This window comes from Oncorhynchus gorbuscha, unplaced genomic scaffold (genome assembly GCF_021184085.1).
Source record: "Oncorhynchus gorbuscha isolate QuinsamMale2020 ecotype Even-year unplaced genomic scaffold, OgorEven_v1.0 Un_scaffold_1128, whole genome shotgun sequence".
Lineage (NCBI taxonomy): Eukaryota > Metazoa > Chordata > Actinopteri > Salmoniformes > Salmonidae > Oncorhynchus > Oncorhynchus gorbuscha.
This window is the reverse complement of record NW_025746000.1, coordinates 97,950-118,556: the sequence shown is the minus strand read 5'-3', so window position 1 is coordinate 118,556 and position 20,607 is coordinate 97,950. Positions and strand designations below refer to the sequence as shown.

Below are 20,607 nucleotides of genomic sequence, written 5' to 3'. Positions count from 1 at the left end.
GTCCCAGCTTTGATGCACCTGTACTGACCTCGCCTTCTGGATGATAGCGGGGTGAACAGGCAGTGGTTCGGGTGGTTGATGTCCTTGATGATCTTTATGGCCTTCCTGTAACAACGGGTGGTGTAGGTGTCCTGGAGGGCAGGTAGTTTGCCCCCGGTGATGCGTTGTGCAGTCCTCACTACCCTCTGGAGAGCCTTACGGTTGAGGGCGGAGCAGTTGCCGTACCAGGCGGTGATACAGCCCGCCAGGATGCTCTCGATTGTGCATCTGTAGACGTTTGTGAGTGCTTTTGGTGACAAGCCGAATTTCTTCAGCCTCCTGAGGTTGAATAGGCGCTGCTGCGCCTTCTTCACGACGCTGTCAGTGTGAGTGGACCAATTCAGTTTGTCTGTGATGTGTATGCCGAGGAACTTAAAACTAGCTACCCTCTCCACTACTGTTCCATCGATGTGGATAGGGGTGTTCCCTCTGCTGTTTCCTGAAGTCCACAATCATCTCCTTAGTTTTGTTGACGTTGAGTGTGAGGTTATTTTCCTGACACCACACTCCGAGGGCCCTCACCTCCTCCCTGTAGGCCGTCTCATCGTTGTTGGTAATCAAGCCTACCACTGTTGTGTCGTCCGCAAACTTGATGATTGAGTTGGAGGCGTGCGTGGCCACGCAGTCGTGGGTGAACAGGGAGTACAGGAGAGGGCTCAGAACGCACCCTTGTGGGGCCCCCGTGTTGAGGATCAGCGGGGAGGAGATGTTGTTGCCTACCCTCACTGGCACCACGTCTAAGCTGAAGTCAGGTCACAGCTAGACAAATGTACACAGTCATAGCGTCTGTCAACAACAAGGTTCCTTGGTTTTCTGTTTCAGATGCATATCTTAATTTGATCCTCCTGTTGTTGCATGAATTTTACTGCAGAGCAAGAAATGCAGCCATGAAGTGTATTCAACGTTTAAAATGCCATGTATAATTTGAATCTACATAACATGTCACATTTCCTGAGCGAATATTGTTGTGTTGTGAGAAAATGCTGCTCTGTTGTTACACAGTGCGTACCTAACGACAAGATATTCTTTCCCATACCGGGAGTTTAACCCGGGCCACCTGGGTGAAAACCAGGAATCCTAACCGCTAGACCATATGGGAAGACACATACTTAAAATACACATCACAGACAAATCTTTAAATGTTGACATCATGCCTGTTGGATTTAAAAGCTACATCTTTTTTTCTCAGAGATGTTGGGGAATGTCCAGATGAAATCCGTCTAAAATGTGTTTGAAGTGAGAACAGCCAGAAGCACTGAAAGGTATACAGTATCATTCCCAGCTTGATTTCAGTAAATTAAACAAAGTATTGAGCCAGCCAGGAGTCAAACCTAGAATCTTCTGATCCGTAGTCAGACACGTTATCCATTGCGCCACTGGCCCCACGTCTAAGCTGAAGTCAGGTCACAGCTAGACCAGTGTACACAGTCATAGCGTTTCTCAACAACAAGGTTCCTTGGTTTTCTGTTTCAGATGCATATGTTAATTTGATCCTCCTGTTGTTGCATGAATTTTACTGCAGAGCAAGAAATGCAGCCATGAAGTGTATTCAACGTTTAAAAATAATTGTATAATTTGAATCTACATAACATGTCTCATTTCCTGTTGCTGAGGGAATATTTTTACAGTTGTGAAAACTGCTGCATCTGTTGTTATACAAGTGCGTACCTAACGACAAGATATTCTTTCCCATTTGAACCCAGGACACCTGGGTGAAAACCAGGAATCCTAACTGCTAGACCATATGGGAAGTCACATACTTAAAATACACATCACAGACAAATCATTAAATCTTTAAGAAATTCAGCCATTAAGTGTATTCAACGTTTAAAAAACCTTATATAATTTGAATCTACATATCATGTCACATTTCCTGTTGCTGAGTGAATATTGTTGTGTTGTGAGAAACTGCTGCATCTGTTGTTACACAAGTGGGTACCTAAAGAAAATATATTCTTTCCCATACCGGGAGTTGAAACCGGCCACCTGGGTGAAAACCAGGAATCCTAACCGCTAGACCATATGGGAAGACACATACTTAAAATACACATCCCAGACAAATCTTTAAATGTTGACATCATGCCTATTGGATTTAAAAGCTACATCTTTTTTTCTCAGAGATGTTGGGGAATGTCCACATGAAATCCGTCTAAAATGTGTTTGAAGTGAGAACAGCCAGAAGCACTGAAAGGTATACAGTATCATTCCCAGCTTGATTTCAGTCTATTAAACAAAGTATTGAGCCAGCCAGGAGTCGAAACTAGAATCTTCTGATCCATAGTCAGAAACGTTATCCATTGCGCCACTGGCCCCACGTCAAAGCTGAAGTCAGGTCACAGCTAGACAAGTGTACACAGTCATAGCGTCTGTCAACAAGGTTATTTTTTTTTCTGTTTCAGATGCATATCTTAATTTGATCCTCCTGGTGTTGCATGAATTTTACTGCAGAGCAACAGAAATCCAGCCATGAAGTTTATTCAACGTTTAAAAAGCTTTGTATAATTTCAATATACATAACATGTCACATTTCCTGTTGCTGAGGGAATATTGTTGTGTTGTGTGAAACTGCTGCATCTGTTGTTACACAAGTGGGTACCTAACGAAAAGATATTCTTTCCCATACCGGGAGTTGAACCCAGGCCACATGGGTGAAATCCAGGAATCCTAACCGCTAGACCATATGGGAAGACACATACTTAAAATACACATCACAGACAAATCTTTAAATGTTGACATTATGCCTGTTGGATTCAAAAACTACATATTTTTTCTCAGAGATGTTGGGGAATGTCCAGATGAAATCCATCTATAATGTGTTTGAAGTGAGAACAGCCAGAAGCACAGAAAGGTATACAGTATCATTTGATGCTCCTGTTGTTGCATGAATTTTACTGCAGAGCAAGAAATGCAGCCATGAAGTGTATTCAACGTTTAAAAAGCCATGTATAATTTGAATCTACACATAACAAGTCACATTTCCTGTTGCTGAGGGAATATTGTTGTGTTGTGAGAAACTGCTGCATCTGTTGTTACACAAGTACGTACCTAACGACAATATATTATTTCTCATACCGGGAATTGAAACCTGGCCACCTGGGTGAAAACCAGGAATCCTTACCGCTAGACCATATGGGAAGAAACATACTTAAAATACACATCACAGTCAAATCTTTAAATGTTGACATTATGCCTGTTTGATTTAAAAGCTACATCTTTTTTAATAGAGTATCATTCCCTGCTTGATTTCAGTCAATTTCAAAAATAAAGTATTGAGACAGCCAGGAGTCAAACCTAGAATCTTCTGATCCGTAGTCAGACACGTTATCCATTGCGCCACTGGCACCCACGTCTAAGCTGAAGTCAGGTCACAGCTAGACCAGTGTACACAGTCATAGCGTCTGTCAACAACAAGGTTCCTTGGTTTTCTGTTTCAGATGCATATCTTAATTTGATCCTCCTGTTGTTGCATGAATTTTACTGCAGAGCAAGAAATGCAGCCATGAAGTGTATTCAACGTTTAAAAAACGTTATATAATTTGAATCTACATAACATGTCACATTTCCTGTTGCTGAGGAATATTGTTGTGTTGTGTGAAAGTACTGCATCTGTTGTTACACAAGTGAGTACCTAATGACAAGTTATTCTTTCCCATACCAGGAGTTGAACCCGGCCACCTGGGTGAAAACCAGGAATCCTAACCGCTAGACCATATGGGAAGACACATACTTAAAATACACATCACAGACAAATCTTTAAATGTTGACATTATGCCTGTTGGATTTAAAAGCAACATCTTTTTTCTCAGAGATGTTGGGGAATGTCCAGATGAAATCCGTCTAAAATGTGTTTGAAGTGAGAACAGCCAGAAGCACTGAAAGTATACAGTATCATTCCCAGCTTGATTTCAGTCAATTAAATAAAGTATTGAGCCAGCCAGGAGTCAAACCTAGAATCTTCTGATCCGTAGTCAGACACGTTATCCATTGCACCACTGGCCCCACATCTAAACTGAGTCAGGTCACAGCTAGACCAGTGTACACAGTCATAGCATCTGTCAACAAAAAGGTTCCTTGGTTTTCTGTTTCAGATGCATATCTTAATTTGATCCTCCTGTTGTTGCATGAATTTTACTGCAGAGCAAGAAATGCAGCCATGAAGTGTATTCAACGTTTAAAAAGCCTTGTATAATTTGAATCTACATAACAAGTCACATTTCCTGTTGCTGAGGGAATATTGTTGTGTTGTGAGAAACTGCTGCATCTGTTGATACACAAGTGGGTACCTAACGAAAATATATTCTTTCCCATACCGGGAGTTGAACCCGGGCCACCTGGGTGAAAACCAGCAATCCTAACCGCTAGACCATATGGGAAGACACATAGTTAATACACACTTCACAGACAAATCTTTAAATGTTGACATCATGCCTGTTGGATTTAAAAGCTAAATATTTTGTTCTCAGAGATGTCGGGGAATGTCCAGATGAAATCCGTCTAAAATGTGTTTGAAGTGAGAGCAGCCAGAAGCACTGAAAGGTTTACAGTATCATTCCCAGCTTGATTTCAGTCAATTAAACAAAGTATTGAGCCAGCCAGGAGTCGAACCTAGAATCTTCTGATCCGTAGTCAGACACGTTATCCATTGCGCCACTGGCCCCACGTCTAAGCTGAAGTCAGGTCACAGCTAGACAAGTGTACACAGTCATGGCGTCTCTCAACAACAAGGTTCCTTTTTTTTCTGTTTCAGATGCATATCTTAATTTGATCCTCCTGTTGTTGCATGAATTTTACTGCAGAGCAAGAAATGCAGCCATGAAGTGTATTCAACGTTTAAAAATAATTGTATAATTCAAATCTACATGACATGTCACATTTCATGTTGCTGAGGGAATATTGTTGTGTTGTGAGAAACTGCTGCATCTGTTGTTACACAAATGGGTACCTAATGACAAGATATCCTTTCCCATACCGGGAGTTGAACCCAGGGCACCTGGGTGAAAACCAGGAATCCTAACCACTAGACCATATGGGAAGACACATACTTAAAATACACATCACAGACAAATCTTTAAATGTTGACATTATGCCTGTTTGATTTAAAAGCTACATCTTTTTTTAATACAGTATCATTCCCTGCTTGATTTCAGTCAATTAAACAAAGTATTGAGCCAGCCAGGAGTCGAACCTAGAATCTTCTGATCCGTAGTCAGACACGTTATCCATTCAAATCAAATCAAATCAAATTTTATTTGTCACATACACATGGTTAGCAGATGTTAATGTGAGTGTAGCGAAATGCTTGTGCTTCTAGTTCCGACAATGCAGTGATAACCAACAAGTAATCTAACTAACAATTCCAAAACTACTGTCTTATACACAGTGTAAGGGGATAAGGAACATGTACATAAGGATATATGAATGAGTGATGGTACAGAGCAGCATACAGTAGATGGTATCGAGTACAGTATATACATATGAGATGAGTGTGTAGACAAAGTAAACAAAGTGGCATAGTTAAAGTGGCTAGTGATACATGTGTTACATAAGGATGCAGTCGATGATGTAGAGTACAGTATATACATATGCATATGAGATGAATAATGTAGGGTAAGTAACATTATATAAGGTAGCATTGTTTAAAGTGGCTAGTGATATATTTACATCATTTCCCATCAATTCCCATTATTAAAATGGCTGGAGTTGGGTCAGTGTCAATTACAGTGTGTTGGCAGCAGCCACTCAATGTTAGTGGTGGCTGTTTAACAGTCTGATGGCCTTGAGATAGAAGCTGTTTTTCAGTCTCTCGGTCCCAGCTTTGATGCACCTGTACTGACCTCGCCTTCTGGATGATAGCGGGGTGAACAGGCAGTGGTTCAGGTGGTTGAAACTGCTGCATTTGTTGTTACACAAGTGCGTACCTAACGACAAGTTATTCTTTCTTATACCGGGAGTTGATCCTAGGCCACCTGGGTGAAAACCAGGAATCCTATTCAACGTTTAAAAAGCTTTGTATAATTTGAATCTACATAACATGTCACATTTCCTGTGGGAATATTGTTGTGTTGTGAGAAACTGCTGCATCTGTTGTTACACAAGTGAGTACCTAACGACAAGATAGTCTTTCCCATAACGGGAGTTGAACCAGGGCCACCTGCGTGAAAACCAGGAATCCTAACAGCTAGACCAAATGGGAAGACATATACTTAAAATACACATCACAGACAAATCTTTAAATGTTGACATTATGCCTGTTCGATTCAAAAGCTACATCTTTTTTTCTCAGAGATGTTGGGGAATGTCCAGATGAAATCCGTCTAAAATGTGTTTGAAGTGAGAACAGCCAGAAGCACTGAAAGTTATACAGTATCATTCCCAGCTTGATTTCAGTCAATTAAATAAAGTATTGACCCAGCCAGGAGTCGAACCTAGAATCTTCTGATCCGTAGTCAGACACATTATGCATTGCACAACTGGCCCCACGTCTAAGCTGAAGTCAGGTCACAGCTAGACCAGTGTATTCTTTCTCATACCGGGAATAGAAACCTGGCCACCTGGGTGAAAACCAGGAATCCTTACCGCTAGACCATATGGGAAGAAACATACTTAAAATACACATCACAGTCAAATCTTTTAATGTTGACATTATGCCTGTTTGATTTAAAAGCTACATATTTTTTTAATACAGTATCATTCCCAGCTTGATTTCAGTCAATTAAATAAAGTATTGAGCCAGCCAGGAGTCGAACCTAGAATCTTCTGATCCGTAGTCAGACACGTTATCCATTGCGTCACTGGCCCCAGGTCTAAGCAGTAGTCAGGTCACAGCTAGACCAGTGTACACAGTCATGGCGTCTGTCAACAACAAGGTTCCTTGGTTTTCTGTTTCAGATGCATATCTTAATTTGATCCTCCTGTTGTTGCATGAATTTTACTGCAGAGCAAGAAATGCAGCCATGAAGTGTATTCAACGTTTAAAAATAATTGTATAATTTGAATCTACATAACATGTCTCATTTCCTGTTGCTGAGGGAATATTTTTACAGTTGTGAGAAACTGCTGCATCTGTTGTTATACAAGTGCGTACCTAACGACAAGATATTCTTTCCCATACCGGGAGTTGAACCCAGGACACCTGGGTGAAAACCAGGAATCCTAACTGCTAGACCATATGGGAAGTCACATACTTAAAATACACATCACAGACAAATCATTAAATCTTTAAGAAATTCAGCCATTAAGTGTATTCAACGTTTAAAAACCTTATATAATTTGAATCTACATATCATGTCACATTTCCTGTTGCTGAGTGAATATTGTTGTGTTGTGAGAAACTGCTGCATCTGTTGTTACACAAGTGGGTACCTAAAGAAAATATATTCTTTCCCATACCGGGAGTTGAAACCGGCCACCTGGGTGAAAACCAGGAATCCTAACCGCTAGACCATATGGGAAGACACATACTTAAAATACACATCCCAGACAAATCTTTAAATGTTGACATCATGCCTATTGGATTTAAAAGCTACATCTTTTTTCTCAGAGATGTTGGGGAATGTCCACATGAAATCCGTCTAAAATGTGTTTGAAGTGAGAACAGCCAGAAGCACTGAAAGGTATACAGTATCATTCCCAGCTTGATTTCAGTCTATTAAACAAAGTATTGAGCCAGCCAGGAGTCGAAACTAGAATCTTCTGATCCATAGTCAGAAACGTTATCCATTGCGCCACTGGCCCCACGTCAAAGCTGAAGTCAGGTCACAGCTAGACAAGTGTACACAGTCATAGCGTCTCTCAACAAGGTTATTTTTTTTCTGTTTCAGATGCATATCTTAATTTGATCCTCCTGGTGTTGCATGAATTTTACTGCAGAACAAGAAATCCAGCCATGAAGTTTATTCAACGTTTAAAAAGCTTTGTATAATTTCAATATACATAACATGTCACATTTCCTGTTGCTGAGGGAATATTGTTGTGTTGTGTGAAACTGCTGCATCTGTTGTTACACAAGTGGGTACCTAACGAAAAGATATTCTTTCCCATACCGGGAGTTGAACCCAGGCCACATGGGTGAAATCCAGGAATCCTAACCGCTAGACCATATGGGAAGACACATACTTAAAATACACATCACAGACAAATCTTTAAATGTTGACATTATGCCTGTTGGATTCAAAAACTACATATTTTTTTCTCAGAGATGTTGGGGAATGTCCAGATGAAATCCATCTATAATGTGTTTGAAGTGAGAACAGCCAGAAGCACAGAAAGGTATACAGTATCATTTGATGCTCCTGTTGTTGCATGAATTTTACTGCAGAGCAAGAAATGCAGCCATGAAGTGTATTCAACGTTTAAAAAGCCATGTATAATTTGAATCTACATAACAAGTCACATTTCCTGTTGCTGAGGGAATATTGTTGTGTTGTGAGAAACTGCTGCATCTGTTGTTACACAAGTACGTACCTAACGACAATATATTATTTCTCATACCGGGAATTGAAACCTGGCCACCTGGGTGAAAACCAGGAATCCTTACCGCTAGACCATATGGGAAGAAACATACTTAAAATACACATCACAGTCAAATCTTTAAATGTTGACATTATGCCTGTTTGATTTAAAAGCTACATCTTTTTTTGTGTTTGAATAGAGTATCATTCCCTGCTTGATTTCAGTCAATTAAACAAAGTATTGAGACAGCCAGGAGTCAAACCTAGAATCTTCTGATCCGTAGTCAGACACGTTATCCATTGCGCCAGTGGCACCACGTCTAAGCTGAAGTCAGGTCACAGCTAGACCAGTGTACACAGTCATAGCGTTTCTCAACAACAAGGTTCCTTGGTTTTCTGTTTCAGATGCATATGTTAATTTGATCCTCCTGTTGTACTTGAATTTTACTGCAGAGCAAGAAATGCAGCCATGAAGTGTATTCAACGTTTAAAAAACGTTATATAATATGAATCTACATAACATGTCACATTTCCTGTTGCTGAGTGAATATTGTTGTGTTGTGTGAAAGTACTGCATCTGTTGTTACACAAGTGAGTACCTAATGACAAGTTATTCTTTCCCATACCAGGAGTTGAACCCGGGCCACCTGGGTGAAAACCAGGAATCCTAACCGCTAGACCATATGGGAAGACACATACTTAAAATACACATCACAGACAAATCTTTAAATGTTTGCATTATGCCTGTTGGATTTAAAAGCAACATCTTTTTTTCTCAGAGATGTTGGGGAATGTCCAGATGAAATCCGTCTAAAATGTGTTTGAAGTGACAACAGCCAGAAGCACTGAAAAGTATACAGTATCATTCCCAGCTTGATTTCAGTCAATTAAATAAAGTACTGAGCCAGCCAGGAGTCAAACCTAGAATCTTCTTATCCGTAGTCAGACACGTTATCCATTGCACCACTGGCCCCACATCTAAACTGTAGTCAGGTCACAGCTAGACCAGTGTACACAGTCATAGCATCTGTCAACAAAAAGGTTCCTTGGTTTTCTGTTTCAGATGCATATCTTAATTTGATCCTCCTGTTGTTGCATGAATTTTACTGCAGAGCAAGAAATGCAGCCATGAAGTGTATTCAACGTTTAAAAAACCTTATATAATTTGAATCTACATAACATGTCACATTTCTTGTTGCTGAGGGAATATTGTTGTGTTGTGTGAAACTGCTGCATCTGTTGTTACACAAGTGCGTACCACACCAAAATATATTCTTTCCCATACCGGGAGTTGAACCCTTGCCACCTGGGTGAAAACCAGGAATCCTAACCGCTAGACCATATGCGAAGACACATACTTAAAATAATAATAATAATAATAATAATAATAATATGCCATTTAGCAGACGCTTTTATCCAAAGCGACTTACAGTCATGTGTGCATACATTCTACGTATGGGTGGTCCCGGGAATCGAACCCACTACCCTGGCGTTACAAGCGCCATGCTCTACCAACTGCGCTACAGAATACACATCACAGACAAATCTTTAAATGTTGACATCATGCCTGTTGGATTCAAAAGCTACATTTTTTTTCTCAGAGGTGATGGGGAATGTCCAGATGAAATCCGTCTAAAATGAGTTTGAAGTGAGAACAGCCAAAAGCACTGAAAGCTATACAGTATCATTCCCAGCTTGATTTCAGTCAATTAAATAAACTATTGAGGCAGCCAGGAGTCGAACCTTGAATGTTCTGCTCTGTTATTAGACACATTATCCATTGTGCCACTGGCAACACGTCTAAGTTAGAAGTCAGGTCATAGCTAGACCAGTTTACACAGTCATAGCGTCTGTCAAAAACAAGGTTCCTTGGTTTTCTGTTTCAGATGCATATCTTAATTTGATCCTCCTGTTGTTGCATGAATTTTACTGCAGAGCAAGAAATGCAGCCATGAAGTGTATTCAACGTTTAAAAACCCTTGTATAATTTGAATCTACATAACATGTCACATTTCCTGTTGCTGAGGGAATATTGTTGTGTTGTGAGAAACTGCTGCATCTGTTGTTACACAAGTGGATACCCTACGAAAATATATTCTTTCCCATAACGGGAGTTGAACCCGGGCGAAAACCAGGAATCCTAACCGCTAGACCATATGGGAAGACACATACTGAAAAATAGACATCACAGACAAATCTTTAAATGTTGACATTATGCCTGTTGGATTGAAAAGCGACATCTTTTTTTCTCAGAGATGTTGGGGAATGTCCAGATGATTTCGGTCAATTCAATAAATTGATTTTGGTCAATTCAATAAAGTATTGAGCCAGCCAGGAGTTGAACCTAGAATCTTCTTATCCGTAGGCAGACACTTTATCCATTGCGCCACTGGCCACACATTTAAGCTGAAGTCAGGTCACAGCTAGACCAGTGTAGCGTCTGTCAATAACAAGGTTCCTTGGTTTTCTGTTTCAGATGCATATCTTAATTTGATCCTCCTGTTGTTGCATGAATTTTACTGCAGAGCAAGAAATGCAGCCATGAAGTTTATTCAACGTTTAAAAAGCTTTGTATAATTTGAATATACATAACATGTCACATTTCTTGTTGCTGAGGGAATATTGTTGTGTTGTGTGAAACTGCTGCATCTGTTGTTACACAAGTGGGTACCTAACGAAAATATATTCTTTCCCATACCAGGAGTTGAACCCAGGCCACCTGGGTGAAAACCAGGAATCCTAACCGCTAGACCATATGGGAAGACACATACTTAAAATACACATCACAGACAAATCTTTAAATGTTGACATCATGCCTGTTGGATTTAAAAGCTACATCTTTTTTTAATACAGTATCATTCCCTGCTTGATTTCAGTCAATTAAACAAAGTATTGAGCCAGCCAGGAGTCGAACCTAGAATCTTCTGATCCGTAGTCAGACATGTTATCCATTCAAATCAAATCAAATCAAATTTTATTTGTCACATACACATGGTTAGCAGATGTTAATGAGAGTGTAGCGAAATGCTTGTGCTTCTAGTTCCGACAATGCAGTGATAACCAACAAGTAATCTAACTAACAATTCCAAAACTACTGTCTTATACACAGTGTAAGGGGATAAGGAACATGTACATAAGGATATATGAATGAGTGATGGTACAGAGCAGCATACAGTAGATGGTATCGAGTACAGTATATACATATGAGATGAGTGTGTAGACAAAGTAAACAAAGTGGCATAGTTAAAGTGGCTAGTGATACATGTGTTACATAAGGATGCAGTCGATGATGTAGAGTACAGTATATACATATGCATATGAGATGAATAATGTAGGGTAAGTAACATTATATAAGGTAGCATTGTTTAAAGTGGCTAGTGATATATTTACATAATTTCCCATCAATTCCCATTATTAAAATGGCTGGAGTTGGGTCAGTGTCAATGACAGTGTGTTGGCAGCAGCCACTCAATGTTAGTGGTGGCTGTTTAACAGTCTGATGGCCTTGAGATAAAAGCTGTTTTTCAGTCTCTCGGTCCCAGCTTTGATGCACCTGTACTGACCTCGCCTTCTGGATGATAGCGGGGTGAACAGGCAGTGGTTCGGGTGGTTGATGTCCTTGATGATCTTTATGGCCTTCCTGTAACAACGGGTGGTGTAGGTGTCCTGGAGGGCAGGTAGTTTGCCCCCGGTGATGCGTTGTGCAGTCCTCACTACCCTCTGGAGAGCCTTACGGTTGAGGGCGGAGCAGTTGCCGTACCAGGCGGTGATACAGCCCGCCAGGATGCTCTCGATTGTGCATCTGTAGAAGTTTGTGAGTGCTTTTGGTGACAAGCCGAATTTCTTCAGCCTCCTGAGGTTGAATAGGCGCTGCTGCGCCTTCTTCACGCGCTGTCAGTGTGAGTGGACCAATTCAGTTTGTCTGTGATGTGTATGCCGAGGAACTTAAAACTAGCTACCCTCTCCACTACTGTTCCATCGATGTGGATAGGGGGTGTTCCCTCTGCTGTTTCCTGAAGTCCACAATCATCTCCTTAGTTTTGTTGACGTTGAGTGTGAGGTTATTTTCCTGACACCACACTCCGAGGGCCCTCACCTCCTCCCTGTAGGCCGTCTCGTCGTTGTTGGTAATCAAGCCTACCACTGTTGTGTCGTCCGCAAACTTGATGATTGAGTTGGAGGCGTGCGTGGCCACGCCAGTCGTGGGTGAACAGGGAGTACAGGAGAGGGCTCAGAACGCACCCTTGTGGGGCCCCCGTGTTGAGGATCAGCGGGGAGGAGATGTTGTTGCCTACCCTCACTGGCACCACGTCTAAGCTGAAGTCAGGTCACAGCTAGACAAATGTACACAGTCATAGCGTCTGTCAACAACAAGGTTCCTTGGTTTTCTGTTTCAGATGCATATCTTAATTTGATCCTCCTGTTGTTGCATGAATTTTACTGCAGAGCAAGAAATGCAGCCATGAAGTGTATTCAACGTTTAAAAAGCCATGTATAATTTGAATCTACATAACAAGTCACATTTCCTGTTGCTGAGGGAATATTGTTGTGTTGTGAGAAACTGCTGCATCTGTTGTTACACAAGTGGGTACCTAACGACAATATATTCTTTCCCATACCGGGAGTTGAAACCTGGCCACCTGGGTGAAAACCAGGAATCCTAACCGCTAGACCATATGGGAAGAAACATACTTAAAATACACATCACAGTCAAATCTTTAAATGTTGACATTATGCCTGTTTGATATAAAAGCTACATCTTTTTTTAATACAGTATCATTCCCTGCTTGATTTCAGTCAATTAAACAAAGTATTGAGACAGCCAGGAGTCGAACCTAGAATCTTCTAATCCGTAGTCAAACAAGTTATCCATTGCGCCACTGGCACCACGTCTAAGATGAAGTCAGGTCACAGCTAGACCAGTGTACACAGTCATAGCGTTTCTCAACAAAAAGGTTCCTTGGTTTTCTGTTTCAGATGCATATGTTAATTTGATCCTCCTGTTGTTGCATGAATTTTACTGCAGAGCAAGAAATGCAGCCATGAAGTGTATTCAACGTTTAAAAAACGTTATATAATATGAATCTACATAACATGTCACATTTCCTGTTGCTGAGTGAATATTGTTGTGTTGTGTGAAATTACTGCATTAGTTGTTACACAAGTGCTTACCTAATGACAAGTTATTCTTTCCCATACCGGGAGTTGAACCCGGGCCACCTGGGTGAAAACCAGGAATCCTAACTGCTAGACCATATGGGAAGACACATACTTAAAATACACATCACAGACAAATCTTTAAATGTTGACATTATGCCTGTTGGATTCAAAAACTACATCTTTTTTCTCAGAGATGTTGGGGAATGTCCAGATGAAATCCGTCTAAAATGTGTTTAAAGTGAGAACAGCCAGAAGCACTGAAAGGTAAACAGTATCGTTCCCAGCTTGATTTCAGTCAATTAAGTATAGTATTGAGCCAGCCAGGAGTCGAACCTAGAATCTTCTGATCCGTAGTCAGACACTTTATCCATTGCACCACTGACCCCACGTCTAAGCTGAAGTAAGGTCACAGCTAGACCAGTGTAGACAGTCATAGCGTCTGTCAACAACAAGGTTCCTTGGTTTTCTGTTTCAGATGCATATCTTAATTTGATCCTCCTGTTGTTGCATGAATTTTACTGCAGAGCAAGAAATGCAGCCATGAAGTGTATTCAACGTTTAAAAAGCTTTGTATAATTTGAATCTACAGGAGTCAAATTTTGAATATTCTGATCCGTAGTCAGACACGTTATCCATTGCGCCACTGGCCCCACGTCTAAGCTGAAGTCAGGTCACAGCTAGACCAGTGTACACAGTCTGTCGACAACAAGGTTCCTTGGTTTTCTGTTTCAGATGCATATCTTAATTTGATCCTCCTGTTGTTGCATGAATTTTACTGCAGAGCAAGAAATGCAGCCATGAAGTGTATTCAACGTTTAAAAAGCTTTGTATAATTTGAATCTACATAACAAGTCACATTTCCTGTTGCTGAGGGAATATTGTTGTGTTGTGAGAAACTGCTGCATCTGTTGTTACACAAGTGGGTACCTAACGAAAATATATTGTTTCCCATACCGGGAGTTGAACCCAGGCCACCTGGGTGAAAACCAGGAATCCTAACCGCTAGAACATATGGGAAGATACATACTTAAAAATTCACATCACAGACAAATCTTTAAATGTTGACATTATGCCTGTTGGATTTAAAAGCTACATCTTTTTTTCTCAGAGATGTTGGGGAATGTCCAGATGAAATCCGTCTAAAATGTGTTTGAAGTGAGAACAGCCAGAAGCACTGAAAGGTATACAGTATCATTCCCAGCTTGATTTCAGTCAATTAAACAAAGTAATGAGCCAGCCAGGAGTCGAACCTAGAATCTTCTGATCCGTAGTCAGACACGTTATCCATTGCGCCACTGGCACCATGTCCAAGCTTAAGTCAGGTCACAGCTAGACCAGTGTACACAGTCATAGCGTCGGTCAACAACAAGGTTCCTTGGTTTTCTGTTTCAGATGCATATCTTAATTTGATCCTCCTGTTGTTGCATGAATTTTACTGTAGAGCAAGAAATGCAGCCATGAAGTGTATTCAAAGTTTAAAAAGCCTTGTATAATTTGAATCTACATGACTTTTCCTGTTTCTGAGAGAATATTGTTGTGTTGTGAGAAACTGCTGCATCTGTTGTTACACAAGTGCGTACCTAACGAAAATATATTCTTTCCCATACCGGGAGTTGAACCCGGGGCACCTGGGTGAAAACCAGGAATCCTATTCAACGTTTAAAAACCCTTGTATAATTTGAATCTACATAAAATTTAACATTTCCTGTTGCTGAGGGAATATTGTTGTGTTGTGAGAAACTGCTGCATCTGTTGTTACACAAGTGGGTACCTTACGAAAAGATATTCTTTCCCATACCACCTGGGTGAAAACCAGGAATCCTAACCGCTAGACCATATGGGAAGACATATACGTAAAATACACATCACAGTCAAATCTTTTAATGTTGACATTATGCCTGTTTGATTTAAAAGCTACATATTTTTTTAATACAGTATCATTCCCAGCTTGATTTCAGTCAATTAAATAAAGTATTGAGCCAGCCAGGAGTCGAACCTAGAATCTTCTGATCCGTAGTCAGACACGTTATCCATTGCGTCACTGGCCCCAGGTCTAAGCAGTAGTCAGGTCACAGCTAGACCAGTGTACACAGTCATGGCGTCTGTCAACAACAAGGTTCCTTGGTTTTCTGTTTCAGATGCATATCTTAATTTGATCCTCCTGTTGTTGCATGAATTTTACTGCAGAGCAAGAAATGCAGCCATGAAGTGTATTCAACGTTTAAAAATAATTGTATAATTTGAATCTACATAACATGTCTCATTTCCTGTTGCTGAGGGAATATTTTTACAGTTGTGAGAAACTGCTGCATCTGTTGTTATACAAGTGCGTACCTAACGACAAGATATTCTTTCCCATACCGGGAGTTGAACCCAGGAAACCTGGGTGAAAACCAGGAATCCTAACTGTTAGACCATATGGGAAGTCGCATACTTAAAATACACATCACAGACAAATCATTAAATCTTTAAGAAATTCAGCCATTAAGTGTATTCAACGTTTAAAAAACCTTATATAATTTGAATCTACATATCATGTCACATTTCCTGTTGCTGAGTGAATATTGTTGTGTTGTGAGAAACTGCTGCATCTGTTGTTACACAAGTGGGTACCTAAAGAAAATATATTCTTTCCCATACCGGGAGTTGAAACCGGCCACCTGGGTGAAAACCAGGAATCCTAACCGCTAGACCATATGGGAAGACACATACTTAAAATACCAATCCCAGACAAATCTTTAAATGTTGACATCATGCCTATTGGAAGCTACATCTTTTTTTCTCAGAGATGTTGGGGAATGTCCACATGAAATCCGTCTAAAATGTGTTTGAAGTGAGAACAGCCAGAAGCACTGAAAGGTATACAGTATCATTCCCAGCTTGATTTCAGTCTATTAAACAAAGTATTGAGCCAGCCAGGAGTCAAAACTAGAATCTTCTGATCCATAGTCAGAAACGTTATCCATTGCGCCACTGGCCCCACGTCAAAGCTGAAGTCAGGTCACAGCTAGACAAGTGTACACAGTCATAGCGTCTCTCAACAAGGTTATTTTTTTTTCTGTTTCAGATGCATATCTTAATTTGATCCTCCTGGTGTTGCATGAATTTTACTGCAGAACAAGAAATCCAGCCATGAAGTTTATTCAACGTTTAAAAAGCTTTGTATAATTTCAATATACATAACATGTCACATTTCCTGTTGCTGAGGGAATATTGTTGTGTTGTGTGAAACTGCTGCATCTGTTGTTACACAAGTGGGTACCTAACGAAAAGATATTCTTTCCCATACCGGGAGTTGAACCCGGGCCACATGGGTGAAATCCAGGAATCCTAACCGCTAGACCATATGGGAAGACACATACTTAAAATACACATCACAGACAAATCTTTAAATGTTGACATTATGCCTGTTGGATTCAAAAACTACATATTTTTTCTCAGAGATGTTGGGGAATGTCCAGATGAAATCCATCTATAATGTGTTTGAAGTGAGAACAGCCAGAAGCACAGAAAGGTATACAGTATCATTTGATCCTCCTGTTGTTGCATGAATTTTACTGCAGAGCAAGAAATGCAGCCATGAAGTGTATTCAACGTTTAAAAAGCCTTATATAATTTGAATCTACATAACAAGTCACATTTCCTGTTGCTGAGGGAATATTGTTGTGTTGTGAGAAACTGCTGCATCTGTTGATACACAAGTGGGTACCTAACGAAAATATATTCTTTCCCATACCGGGAGTTGAACCCGGGCCACCTGGGTGAAAACCAGGAATCCTAACCGCTAGACCATATGGGAAGACACATAGTTAATACACACATCACAGACAAATCTTTAAATGTTGACATCATGCCTGTTGGATTTAAAAGCTAAATATTTTGTTCTCAGAGATGTCGGGGAATGTCCAGATGAAATCCGTCTAAAATGTGTTTGAAGTGAGAACAGCCAGAAGCACTGAAAGGTTTACAGTATCATTCCCAGCTTGATTTCAGTCAATTAAATAAACTATTGAGGCAGCCAGGAGTCAAACCTTGAATGTTCTTCTCTGTAATTAGACACATTATCCATTGCGCCACTGGCACCACGTCTAAGTTGAAGTCAGGTCACAGCTAGACCAGTTTACACAGTCATAGCGTCTGTCAAAAACAAGGTTCCTTGGTTTTCTGTTTCAGATGCATATCTTAATTTGATCCTCCTGTTGTTGCATGAATTTTACTGCAGAGCAAGAAATGCAGCCATGAAGTGTATTCAACGTTTAAAAACCCTTGTATAATTTGAATCTACATAACATGTCACATTTCCTGTTGCTGAGGGAATATTGTTGTGTTGTGAGAAACTGCTGCATCTGTTGTTACACAAGTGGATACCCTACGAAAATATATTCTTTCCCATAACGGGAGTTGAACCCGGGCCACCTGAAAACCAGGAATCCTAACCGCTAGACCATATGGGAAGACACATACTGAAAAATACACATCACAGACAAATCTTTAAATGTTGACATTATGCCTGTTGGATTGAAAAGCGACATCTTTTTTCTCAGAGATGTTGGGGAATGTCCAGATGATTTCGTGTTTGAATTCAATAAATTGATTTTGGTCAATTCAATAAAGTATTGAGCCAGCCAGGAGTTGAACCTAGAATCTTCTGATCCGTAGTCAGACACTTTATCCATTGCGCCACTGGCCACACATTTAAGCTGAAGTCAGGTCACAGCTAGACCAGTGTAGCGTCTGTCAATAACAAGGTTCCTTGGTTTTCTGTTTCAGATGCATATCTTAATTTGATCCTCCTGTTGTTGCATGAATTTTACTGCAGAGCAAGAAATGCAGCCATGAAGTTTATTCAACGTTTAAAAAGCTTTGTATAATTTGAATATACATAACATGTCACATTTCCTGTTGCTGAGGGAATATTGTTTTGTGAAACTGCTGCATCTGTTGTTACACAAGTGCGTACCTAACGACAAGTTATTCTTTCTGATACCGGGAGTTGAACCTGCAGAATTTTACTGGGTGAAAACCAGGAATCCTATTCAACGTTTAAAAAGCCTTGTATAATTTGAATCTACATAACTTGTCACATTTCCTGTTGCTGAGGGAATATTGTTGTGTTGTGAGAAACTGCTGCATCTGTTGTTACACAAGTGGATACCCTACGAAAATATATTCTTTCCCATAACGGGAGTTGAACCCGGGCCCGGGTGAAAACCAGGAATCCTAACCGCTAGACCATATGGGAAGACACATACTGAAAAATACACATCACAGACAAATCTTTAAATGTTGACATTATGCCTGTTGGATTGAAAAGCGACATCTTTTTTTCTCAGAGATGTTGGGGAATGTCCAGATGATTTCGGTCAATTCAATAAATTGATTTTGGTCAATTCAATAAAGTATTGAGCCAGCCAGGAGTTGAACCTAGAATCTTCTTATCCGTAGGCAGACACTTTATCCATTGCGCCACTGGCCACACATTTAAGCTGAAGTCAGGTCACAGCTAGACCAGTGTAGCGTCTGTCAATAACAAGGTTCCTTGGTTTTCTGTTTCAGATGCATATCTTAATTTGATCCTCCTGTTGTTGCATGAATTTTACTGCAGAGCAAGAAATGCAGCCATGAAGTTTATTCAACGTTTAAAAAGCTTTGTATAATTTGAATATACATAACATGTCACATTTCCTGTTGCTGAGGGAATATTGTTTTGTGAAACTGCTGCATCTGTTGTTACACAAGTGCGTACCTAACGACAAGTTATTCTTTCTGATACCGGGAGTTGAACCTAGGCCACCTGGGTGAAAACCAGGAATCCTATTCAACGTTTAAAAAGCCTTGTATAATTTGAATCTACATAACTTGTCACATTTCCTGTTGCTGAGGGAATATTGTTGTGTTGTGAGAAACTGCTGCATCTGTTGTTACACAAGTGGGTACCTTACGAAAAGATATTCATTCCCATACCACCTGGGTGAAAACCAGGAATCCTATTCAACGTTTAAAAACCCTTGTATAATTTGAATCTACATAAAATTTAACATTTCCTGAGGGAATACTGTTGTGTTCTGAGAAACTGCTGCATCTTTTGTTACACAAGTGATTACCTAACGACAAGATATTCTTTTCCATACCGGGAGTTGAACCCAGGCAACCTGGGTGAAAACCAGGAATCCTAACTGCTAGACCATATGGGAAGACACATACTTAAAATACACATCACAGACAAATCTTTAAATGTTGACATTATGCCTGTTTGATTTAAAAGCTACATCTTTTTTAATACAGTATCATTCCCTGCTTGATTTCAGTCAATTAAACAAAGTATTGAGCCAGCCAGGAGTCGAACCTAGAATCTTCTGATCCGTAGTCAGACACGTTATCCATTCAAATCAAATCAAATCAAATGTTATTCGTCACATACACATGGTTAGCAGATGTTAATGAGAGTGTAGCGAAATGCTTGTGCTTCTAGTTCCGACAATGCAGTGATAACCAACAAGTAATCTAACTAACAATTCCAAAACTACTGTCTTATACACAGTGTAAGGGGATAAGGAACATGTACATAAGGATATATGAATGAGTGATGGTACAGAGCAGCATACAGTAGATGGTATCGAGTACAGTATATACATATGAGATGAGTGTGTAGACAAAGTAAACAAAGTGGCATAGTTAAAGTGGCTAGTGATACATGTGTTACATAAGGATGCAGTCGATGATGTAGAGTACAGTATATACATATGCATATGAGATGAATAATGTAGGGTAAGTAACATTATATAAGGTAGCATTGTTTAAAGTGGCTAGTGATATATTTACATCATTTCCCATCAATTCCCATTATTAAAATGGCTGGAGTTGGGTCAGTGTCAATGACAGTGTGTTGGCAGAAGCCACTCAATGTTAGTGGTGGCTGTTTAACAGTCTGATGGCCTTGAGATAGAAGCTGTTTTTC

The 20,607-nt window shown here is 40.1% G+C and overlaps 2 non-coding genes across 2 annotated transcripts; both read right to left on the bottom strand.

Annotated features, from left to right (window-relative positions):
* Window positions 1-4,623: 4,623 nt before the first annotated feature.
* On the bottom strand, window positions 4,624-4,696 carry trnar-acg. The gene has a single exon. It is a non-coding gene; the product is annotated as a tRNA-Arg (tRNA).
* A 12,680-nt stretch (window positions 4,697-17,376) lies between these two features.
* On the bottom strand, window positions 17,377-17,448 carry trnae-uuc. Its single transcript has one exon. It is a non-coding gene; the product is annotated as a tRNA-Glu (tRNA).
* Between the last annotated feature and the right edge of the window lie 3,159 nt (window positions 17,449-20,607).